Source organism: Bufo bufo, chromosome 8 (genome assembly GCF_905171765.1).
Source record: "Bufo bufo chromosome 8, aBufBuf1.1, whole genome shotgun sequence".
NCBI lineage: Eukaryota > Metazoa > Chordata > Amphibia > Anura > Bufonidae > Bufo > Bufo bufo.
The window spans coordinates 160,658,893-160,671,038 of record NC_053396.1 but is presented as its reverse complement, the minus strand read 5'-3'; positions in this window follow the sequence as shown (position 1 = coordinate 160,671,038).

Below are 12,146 nucleotides of genomic sequence, written 5' to 3'. Positions count from 1 at the left end.
CCATTTCAGAATAGGCTGCCATTTTGTATTGAGGAACATGAAAGACAGCCCTGTGACTGTATACATCCTATGAGTCACTAAACAACCTACCTCAGACTCTCTTCTGTTTTGTCTGCAGACCTTAAGAAAGTGCACCTGAGACTCCCCAGGTCCCCGACTTCTTTCATCCTGTGAGCAGGACGGAGACTCGTCAGGTGGCCTTGCACTCGCTGTGCTTTGGAAGCACTAGAAAAGGAGAACTCCTTGTTTTCAGTTTTTTTTTTTTTTGTTTTGTTTTTTTAAACGTCTAATTTTAATGTTCATACAGATGAAATATTTTGAACAGTATTGTTATTAGCTCTGTAATTTGTGATATTTTAACTGTATATAGAAGTTTTGGTCTTGTATATAAAATTATATACATAAATATATAATAAATTTTTTTATTAAATTGTAATTATGCTTTAAATAATATGTCATTTACATATGGGATGGGTTAAGGCAGGGATGGGCAAACTGCGGCTCTTAAGCTGTTGTAAAACTACAAATCCCATCATGCCCTGCTGTAGGCTGATAGCTGTAGGCAGACAGCTGGAGAGCTGCAGTTTGCCCATCCCTGGTACCGTTAAGGCAACACATAAAGGAAGTAAAAAAAAATATTTAATATGGCATTATTGTGGTCGGATTATCGCACATTTTGATTTATTTGATGGGCACAGACAATAAATGTAATATAAAACTAGTACTATAGAATAGAATCTCTCAGTAGGCAACTGGAAACAATTTAGATTCCAGACAGGGGCGTAACTAGAGAAGGCTGGACCCAATAGCAAATTTTTGAACGCTCCCCATTTACATGAATGCTGGTCCTTTGGTGTAAATACTAGAAACATTAATACTCACCTACCCCGTTCCCCCAATGAACGGAGCACATCCCACTTAACCTAGCAGGTGTGATGCAATGAAGTCAACGTGCCTGCTGGGCTGAGAGAGTGTACAGGCCGAGGATCGTTGCATGGGCTAAATACAGGATGAGGGAGGGGTCCTTGGGCTGTGCGATCTTTTCAGCACATCAGGCACAATGCTGTTACTGGGGAGACCACAGGCCCAGGCTGTAATGGATGATGGACATCTGTTATGGTGGCAGTTCTGCCAATTATTCCAGATGTGCCAGCCTGTTAGAAATTTTTAATTATTAGATTCCAGATTTCACATTTTTACAGGGCAAACTGTACTTGGTATACCTCCAGAGTTAAAAGAAATGTTGCATTGCGATTAGATCCTCATGTGAAGCACTCTATTATTTGCCTTTAAAGCTCAGCCGTTTGTGCTTTAGACATCGCCTTCCTAATTCACTCTCCTCATTAACTGCCATGTTACAGATGCAGTGGAGTTGCAGCCCGTTTTCTATAAGCTTGCTATCTCGCATTACCTTTGCTCCCTTTAACCCATCTTCCCTGTTAGTACACACTATTACACACTTCCTGAATCGATGCAGAGGCTGCTGTAATCCCAAAACTTAAAACACTAGAAATCTCTGATACATACGGTACATTTTGTAATCTCTCTCCTGCAAAAAACATAGAATGCACTCGTATACTTTATTGTAGAATTTACATTTACACACTGAGGTGCGATGTGGTGCCAGTTTCACTTCAAGGTACATGTTAAATTTGGGTATAATTACTGTGTGGCGATTGGACATAAGAAGCAGAATACAGAAAAGGACACCATTAGTACCTTCACCTCCTAGCCATATACACACTCTGGGCACCTAATGTAACTGTTTTTACTTGATTTCCCCCCTCACACATGTTACATATGAATGGCATGCCTCTTTCAGGTATACAGAGTTGTCACATTATTATTATTATATCCACGCAAAGCAGCTCGATGGACTCGGAGTGACTTAATAAGGTCCTGGTAGGTTGTCACAGGTATCTGGAGCCATGCTGCCTGCAGTGCATCCCACAGCTGCCACGGGGTGCGTGGGGGAGGATCCATAGAGTGAACACAATGATCGAGGTGGTCCCACAGATACACATTTGGTTTCAACTCCAAGTAATTAGGGGGCCAGGTTAGTACTTGGAAGTCTTGGTCATGCTCTTCCTACCAATGTTGAACATTTCTAGCCATGTGACATGTCATATTGTCTTGCTGGAAGATCCCATCCGCCCCAGGGAAGACAATCCGCATGTATGGAAGCATGTGATCTGCAAGGATGGATTCATACTCAAATCAGTTTTGAGTGCCGTCCACATGGATAAGTGGCCCAGAGAATGCCACGAAAACATTCCCCAGACCATAACACTGCCACCACCAGCTTGTGTCCTTCCAGCAATGGTCATAGGGTGTTTGTTCTCTGATGTTTCTCTCCTGACATGCCAACGTCCATCCATTTAATGAAGCAAAAAATGTGACTCATTGGAGAAGGCAACCTTTTGCCAATCAGAGGAGGTCCATTTCCGATACTGCTGCGAAAACTGAAGCCTTTTCTGACCTTCCGTCTGCTTCGAACCCCCATACGTAGTAGGGTTCGCTGAACTGTTTTAGACACACGTCTGGTAGCCACCTGGTTCATTTTGGTGGTGAGCGTCTCCATCGTAGCGTGTTGGTCCCCCCTCGTACACCTTCGTAGCTGATGTTCACCTCTCACATCAGTGGCATATGCTGCCCTGCAGTCTTCATGTCGCTCATTTACAATGGTGCCATTTCTACACTCACGGTACACTTTCACCACAGTAGCAAGTGAACTATTCACAAACTACGCCGTTTCAGAAATACCGCCACCCCTGGCCTGAAAGCCAATAATCATCCCAAACTCCTATGATCACACGCCTTATCTACCCACCAAGCCAGCTCACGACAAGTGACTTCCTTACACACTGCCAACGTCAAATGTAGGGAGTGGTCATAATAATGTGACTCCTGTGTGTTACTGTAAAGAAATGTCTGTGTGTTGGATTAGTAGTTGGATGATGCAGCACTATCCACTTCATCTCTCCCGTTCCGAGTTGTCTTGGGAGAAACCATGTTTAGCAATAAGGGTAAAAAAAATTTTTTTGCTTTTTTAAAATTTTAAATGAAGGTAAAATACCCGTGGTTTTGCAACTCATAAGAGAGGAATGTGTATCTCCTCATATAGCAATTATTATACATTTACTGTAGCGTTATTTCCAGTAACTGCTGTATGAGGAGATAAACACATGGGGCCAGATTTATCATTACTCTGACAGCTCACTCCACTTTCACATATGGCTAAAGTCCGTTTTAGCCAAGTCAGATTTATGATCAGCTCTTTAAGACTGTAATAAATGGGGTTTGACGATAGCAGTTTATCCGTCAGTAAGCAGCTTTACAAAAGTTGCATGTTCTATTAAAAAGTCTCAAAAGATAAGCATGGTCCTCACTGGAGTGAAATTGCGCATTTTTTTGTGACTTTTTAAATAGTCGCAATAGTAAATCTGTCTAGAGATTCATTTACATAAGAAAACACGCCCACTTTCAGAAAACTGGCGAGCATAGTGCAGAGCAGAAAAAAAGTTGCAAATTTGTGCGCAGTTTTAGCGATTGCGCAAAAATGTACGACTTTTTCACTCCATTATTCTGACTTGAGCTAATGATAAATCTGGCCCATGGTCTGTACTGTACTCTGGTGCACATCGGGACCTTTGTACCCAATTATATAACCGAATTTGAGAAATGTTTTGTTTTGTTTCAGCTTTTATGGGTACTCCTAATCCTGGTAAGCAAATGACACACTTAAAGAAGCACTCCCACAAAAATGTTTATTCTCGGACCTGTTAGAAAGGTGCATGATGTAAACTGTAGTGAAGGTAATCTTCTTACCAGTAACTATTTGTGAGTCATCCCCTCCCTTCTGATCCTCAGCTGTGTCATGTGAACAACACTGATCTCCAACTGACACAGAACAGGAAGTCAGTTACTTCTCTATTCATTCCTGAGACTGACATTGAGGCTCCCTTAGGAATACATAGAGAAACTGTCTTCCTGTCCACACATAAGATGCTCTGGTTAGGTCATTAGTGTCTGATCAGTGGGGGTCAAATACCCGGGACCCCTGCCGATCAGCTGTTTGAGAAGGCACCAGCGCTCCTTTGAGTGCCCCAGCCTTCTCTTTGCTTTTCCTAGGCCGTTCATGTGTCACGTGGCCTAGGAGCAGCTCAGCCCGATTTAAGAAAATGGGGCTCAGCGCGATACCAAGCACAGCATTATATTGACTTATGATGATGCTATGTAACCCTTACAGTTCTGGAATGGATTTGATTTCACTGACATAATATACAGGGAGTGCAGAATTATTAGGGAAGTTGTATTTTTGAGGATTAATTTTTTTATTGAACAACAACCATGTTCTCAATGAACCAAAAGAACTCATTAATATCAAAGCTGAATATTTTTGGAAGTAGTTTTTAGTTTGTTTTTAGTTTTAGCTATTTTAGGGGGATATCTGTGTGTGCAGGTGACTATTACTGTGCATAATTATTAGGCAACTTAACAAAAAACAAATATATACCCATTTCAATTATTTATTTTTACCAGTGAAACCAATATAACATCTCAACATTCACAAATATACATTTCTGACATTCAAAAACAAATCAGTGACCAATATAGCCACCTTTCTTTGCAAGGACACTCAAAAGCCTGCCATCCATGGATTCTGTCAGTGTTTTGATCTGTTCACCATCAACATTGCGTGCAGCAGCAACCACAGCCTCCCAGACACTGTTCAGAGAGGTGTACTGTTTTCCCTCCTTGTAAATCTCACATTTGATGATGTACCACAGGTTCTCAATGGGGTTCAGATCAGGTGAACAAGGAGGCCATGTCATTAGATTTTCTTCTTTTATACCCTTTCTTGCCAGCCACGCTGTGGAGTACTTGGACGCGTGTGATGGAGCATTGTCCTGCATGAAAATCATGTTTTTCTTGAAGGATGCAGACTTCTTCCTGTACCACTGCTTGAAGAAGGTGTCTTCCAGAAACTGGCAGTAGGACTGGGAGTTGAGCTTGACTCCATCCTCAACCCGAAAAGGCCCCACAAGCTCATCTTTGATGATACCAGCCCAAACCAGTACTCCACCTCCACCTTGCTGGCGTCTGAGTCGGACTGGAGCTCTCTGCCCTTTACCAATCCAGCCACGGGCCCATCCATCTGGCCCATCAAGACTCACTCTCATTTCATCAGTCCATAAAACCTTAGAAAAATCAGTCTTGAGATATTTCTTGGCCCAGTCTTGACGTTTCAGCTTCTGTGTCTTGTTCAGTGGTGGTCGTCTTTCAGCCTTTCTTACCTTGGCCATGTCTCTGAGTATTGCACACCTTGTGCTTTTGGGCACTCCAGTGATGTTGCAGCTCTGAAATATGGCCAAACTGGTGGCATCTTGGCAGCTGCACGCTTGACTTTTCTCAGTTCATGGGCAGTTATTTTGCGCCTTGGTTTTTCCACACGCTTCTTGCGACCCTGTTTACTATTTTGAATGAAACGCTTGATTGTTCAATGATCACGCTTCAGAAGCTTTGCAATTTTAAGAGTGCTGCATCCCTCTGCAAGATATCTCACTATTTTTGACTTTTCTGAGCCTGTCAAGTCCTTCTTTTGACCCATTTTGCCAAAGGAAAGTTGCCTAATAATTATGCACACCTAATATAGGGTGTTGATGTCATTAGACCACACCCCTTCTCATTACAGAGATGCACATCGCCTAATATGCTTAATTGGTAGTAGGCTTTCGAGCCTATACAGCTTGGAGTAAGACAACATGCATAAAGAGGATGATGTGGTCAAAATACTCATTTGCCTAATAATTCTGCATGCAGTGTAATGCTATAGTGCTGTGAGTCCGCAGCGAGACACTCGCTCTTCTGAAAGGGGCCTAAGTCAGAGTGCTGGTAACATGACACAGCTGAGGATCAGAATGGAGGGGATAACTCAAATACAGACACTGGTAAGAAGATTACATTTACTACAGTTTATATCTGGTACCTTTCTAACAGGTCAGAGAATAACTTTTTTGTGGGACTGCTACTTTAAGAATTGAATGTGGGGCTTGAAGGGAATTTTAATAGAAAATGACCTATTTAAATCAAGTTTTTATGTCAATCCTTTTGGGATACGGCCTAATTTTATTTTTTCATTTTCAATTATGTTTTTCATTTTGTGTGTTTATATATTTGCCTACAGAGCTGCATCAGGGCTTGTGTTTTTTGCAGGTCAAACTGAAGTTTTTATAGGTATCATTTTGGGGGCATGTACAACTTTTTGATCATGGTGGGGGATAAAGTGGCAAAAAAATGTCCCTCGCCATCTCCAGTGTAATAATTACCATTATGGCGTTCACCGCACAGAAAAAATTATAGTTTGGATGTTTTGGAAAATGGCGATACCCATTGGGGGAGATTTATCAAAACAGGTGTAAAGGAAAACTGGCTTAATTGCCCATAGCAACCAATCAGATTGAGCCCTTCCTTTTTCCAAAGTGTGAAAAATGAAAGGTGGAATCTGATTTGTTGCTATGGGCAACTAACCCAGTCTTTTGCACCAGTTTTGATAGATCTACCCCATTATGTATAAGGCTACTTTCACACTAACGTTTTTGCTGGATCCAGCAGGGCTCAGCAAAAACGCTTCCGTTACTGATAATACAACCATCTGCATCCGTTATGAATGGATCCGGTTGTATTATCTTTAACGTAGACAAGACGGATCCGTCATGAGCTCCATTGAAAGTCAATGGGGGACGGATCAGTTTTCTATTGTGCCAGATTGTGCATCCTATGACGGAAAGAAAACGGTGGTTTGCTCTCCGGTATGGGAATGCAACCAAACGGAAGGGAATGCTTTTTAGAGCGTTCTGCTCAGTTACGTTTTGTCCCCATTGACAATGAATGGGGGCAAAACAGAAGCGTTTTTCTCCAGGATTGAGACCCTATGACTGATCTCAATACCGGAAAATAGAAACGCTAGTGTGCAAGTAGCCTATTTTTTTTTTTATTGTCAACTAGGGAAAGGGGATCGATTTTTAGAATTTTTATAATTTTTGTCTTTTTTTGTTTTTACGTTCCCCTGGGGGACTTGAACTTGTGATTATCTGATGGTAAACCATTCACAATTCAGTCACTATGGTTCTATGGAGCCCTGACACAGGGGTTCATAGGAACCTCACGGCGGTAAGCCTGGTACCCTCTAGCAGGCTGGAGGCTACCACGATCTCTGAGCAAGCGAGCCATTTGGGCCTTGGGAGTGCAGCACTCCTGGAAAAAACCGCCTGAGATGCTGTGGTCACAATTGACCAGGATTGGCATCACAGCTGGTATTTCATTCCGCAGAATGTCAGGGGAAACAGCCTTAGACATTGTGATTTTAGCTAAAATGTGGCTGAGGTTTTTGTTTTTTTTTGCTTTTGTGGGTGGTGTGATGACAGGAGACTGTCTTCAGAGGTTAAAACAGAACATAAATCTGATGCTGATTCAAATTGGACAATATATCACAAGACCGAACAGATGAACTTCTGTTGGATCATATCTATAGTTTGGGAAGAGTTAAAGAGGTTGTCCGGTCCCAAAATCAAAATTCACCATGCATACATATGCCCCCAAACCTCTTCTTCTTTTTTTTTTTTTTTTATGTCTGAGCTTTCCTTCCCCTCCAGGAAGACATCACATTTTCCTGCACATCTGTTTACTTTCTCCACTTCTTGTTTTGTTGAATACATAACTTTATTGATACACAAGCCTGGCTGCACTGCACAGAGATGAGTGACAGGCTGGACACGCCCCCCCCCCCCCCCCCCCCCCCCCACCCTCTGCTCTGTCTGCAGCAGCTACTCCATCTATAACTCCTGTGTCTATCTTTCTACACCCAGCCATGAATCTACTTCTCATCCAGTGTCTAAATCCCATCACTGACCGTCCACAGGCTCTGCCCTCACCATCTCTAGTGTAATAAACAGCTGGAAGCAGCAAGCACATCTGTATCTAATCCTATGTGATACAGCCTGCTGAGCGGTGTATCTAATCCCATCACTGACCGTCCACAGGCTCTGCCCTCACCATCTCCAGTGTAATAAACAGCTGGAAGCAGCAAGCACATCTGTATCTAATCCTATGTGATACAGCCTGCTGAGCGGTGTATCTAATCCCATCACTGACCGTACACAGGCTCTGCCCTCACCATCTCCAGTGTAATAAACAGCTGGAAGCAGCAAGCACATCTGTATCTAATCCTATGTGATACAGCCTGCTGAGCGGTGTATCTAATCCCATCACTGACCGTACACAGGCTCTGCCCTCACCATCTCCAGTGTAATAAACAGCTGGAAGCAGCAAGCACATCTGTATCTAATCCTATGTGATACAGCCTGCTGAGCGGTGTATCTAATCCCATCACTGACCGTCCACAGGCTCTGCCCTCACCATCTCCAGAGTGTGATAAACAGCTGGAATCAGCAAACGTATCAATCACATCTGTATCTAATCCTATCCTGTATGTGTGCGATACAGCCTGCTGAAGTGTGTATCTAATCACATCTTCTATGATACAGCGTGATAAAATGTGTATCTAATCCCACTTTGCATGATACTGCCTGCTGAGCTGTGTATCTAAACCCTTATGCACACGACCGTATCCATTTTGGCAGTCCCATTGAGTTCTATGGATTTGAGGTCCTCATTTTGAGGACCAGAACAGGGCATGTTCTGTCTTTACTGGAACTGACATACAGATGTAAAAACCACACTGATGACGTCCATGTGCTTTGCACATCCATATGTCAGTTCTGCGAAAGATAGAACATGTCCTATTCTGGTCCTCATAATGCAGATCTAAAACACATAGGGCCAGATTTATCATTAGCTCAGGTCAGAATAATGGAGTGAAAAAGTCCCAAACGCTAAAACTGCGCACAAATTTGCGACTTTTTTCTGCTCTGCACTATGCTCTCCAGTTTTCTGAAAGTGAGCGTGTTTTCTTATGTAAATGAATCTCTAGACAGATTTACTATTGGGATTATTTAAAAAGTCGCAATTTCACTCCAGTGAGGACTATGCTTATCTTATGAGTCTTTTTAATAGAACATGCGACTTTTTCATAAAAACGTGCGACTTTTTCGTAAAGATGTGCGACTTTTGTAAAGCTGCTTACTGACGGATAAACTACTATCGTCAAACCACATTTATTACAGTCTTAAAGGGCCGATCATAAATCTGACTTGGCTAAAACTGACTTTAGCCATATGTGAAAGTGGAGTGAGCTGTCAGTCATGATAAATCTGGCCCATAGAACTCAATGGGACTGCAAAAAAACGGACAGTAACCTTATTTAGTGGATCTGCGACTTGCAGATCGCAAAACAGATACGGTTCTGTGCACTATCACTTATACTCAGCGCCCATAACAATGACATCCACAGTGCCATCCATTACCCACTTGTGCCATCTAGTGCCCCTATTGTGCTGACCATTGCCTCCTTGTGCCATCCAGTGCAGTGGCGACTCTAGGAACAATATATACAAGATGACTGACTGGCACTATTTTGGGGTGCGTATGACTTTGACTTTTTGATCGCTTGCTATTACACTTTTTGTGATGTAAGGTGACAACAAATGGCTTTACAATATTTCCTATGAGGTAAAACTGACCTATTACTTTTATTCCGGGATCTGCTGCCCATGAACAATGTTTTTCTATGTAAATGCCACCCTCCTCGACGCTGAAATTTGCCTGATATACCAGTCTGCGTAAAAGGACCTTAAAGGGATTGTCTGGGAATGCATCATTTCTAACCAGTTGCAGCAGCTTGCCTCCTCTACAGAAAGGGTGATACTTACCTGCTCTCTGCCGCATTTTCATCTTCCAGTCCAGCATGGGCATGGTCATCCTCTTCAGCCAGCCGCAGACTTCAGCGGTGATGTGTCCAGTGGGTGGCTCAAGAGGATCGGGTGATCCTGCCAGACCAGAAGTTGGAGAGACAGATGCCAGCAGGGAGGCAGGAGTGATGGGTAAGTATGATCCTTTCTGTAGGGGAGGAAGGCTTCCGGCACCTGTTAGAAATGAAGTATTCCCGGAAACCTCTTTAGGTCTCCTTAAACAGAAAAGGATAAAAGGCATTTTTTACTGTTAGTTTCATGCACTTTGGAACATTTTTATTTATTTTTTTGTTCATGGTTGGGCCAGACACAGATGAGAGAGTTCAATGCGAGAAACTTGCAGCGTGTGTCAGTGCGAGTTCCTGTTCTGAACTCTGCTCCTCTGACATGGCAATATGATTTATAACGCTGTGTGACCCTACGGGCCCTAGAATCAACTGAATTAGGCCTAGTTCACACAAACGTATGGCTTTTATAGTTTTTTGCGGTTCGTTTTTCACGGATCCATTGTTCCGTTTTTGAGTTCCATTGTGTTTCCGTTCCGTTTTTCAGTATGGCATATACAGTAATTACATAGAAAAAATTGGGCTGGGCATAACATTTTCAATAGATGGCTCCGCAAAAACGTAACGGATACGGAAGACATACAAATGCATTTCCGTATGTGTTCCGGTTTTTTTGCGGACCCATTGACTTAAATGGAGCCACGGAACGTGATTTGCGGGCAACAATAGGACATGTTCTATCTTTCAACGGAACTGAAATACGGAAACGGAATGCTTACGGAACACATTTTGTTTTTAATGCGGAACCATTGAAATGAATGGTTCCGTATACGGAACACAAAAAAACGATTGTGTGAACTAGGCCTTACACTGACAGCATTAGGTCAGTGTAATTCAATAGATTCCAGGTCTCGCTGTACAATCCAGCCAATTTGCTGCATTACTTGAGTAGAGGAATAGGTTCCATTTTTTTTTTTCCTGGCATTACTTTTTTTTCTCCTCTGGGCAAATCACTGAGGTGTGGAGTAGTTGTGAACAATTTTTTTTATCTCCTCAGATTTCCTGCCCTAGTTGGTGGGGATGGGTCCTTCTCACATGGGTGCTGTCATGGGCTCCGGAAAAGTAATTATTGATAAGCATAATTGCTGTTTTTGGTTCAAGGCTGTAGAAGTCTTTATTGCATTAGAAGCATTCGGTTTGCACTTAATAAGTGACTTAATACCATTACATTAGCATGCTAGGAGAGAACTGAGCAGCCATTTAAAATACAGGTGCACCTGGCAAGTAGTGGTAATCCTTATGCACTGTATATGGGTGCCCTTAGATAGTTAAGGAAGTGAGCCTTCTGCTCGCTTCTGTAATATTTTGGCTGACATAAGAAGAGATCCTGGCAGGAGGAAGTAAATACTGGTTACCACTTCCTTCTGGTTAAACAGACACATTAACCCTTCTATTAAATCGGGTATAAGACGCCCGTCTTAGGCTACATGCACACGACCATTGTCCGTTTTGCAGTCCGCAAATTGCGGATCCGCAAAACACATATGGCGTCCGTGTGCGTTTCGCAATTTGTGGAACGGCACGGACAGCCATTAATAACACTGCCTATTCTTGTCCGCAAAACGGACAAGATCAGGACAGGTTATATATTTTTTTTTTGCGGACCACAGAATGGAGCAACGGATGCGGACAGCACACAGAGTCTTTTGCGGCCCCATTGAAGTGAATGGGTCTGCATCCAAGCCTCAAAAACTGCAGCTAGGATGCGGACCAAAACAACGGTCATGTACATGTAGCCTTAGAATGTAGGTGACCGTGCAATTCCTGCACAGAATATGAATGTACTTGGTGGCTGAAGCCATCTGTGTGGGTCCCAATGAGCCTCTGCACTTTGAAAAGGTGAGCCATGATGACATTTACACTGCCTGGCCTTGTCAATTAAAGTGCAGAGGACTCAGCAGTTGCAGAGAAAGCAGAGCCTCTTGGTGTAACGACGACGCCCCTGTTGCTCCTAGAGGCTCATTTGCATATATTAAAACCTCATTTTTCTCAGCAATGCAGACACATATGAACATGGGACCAACACAGATACCTTCAGCTGCCAAGGGCACATGTAACAGGTCATCCAGGTTCATAGGTAAGAAGCTGCTGACAGACACCCTTTAACCCCTTAACCTCTTAAGGACACATGACGTACCGGTACGTCATGATGTCCTGGTACTTAAGGACACATGACGTACCGGTACGTCATGTGTTGTTCCGATCACTGCCG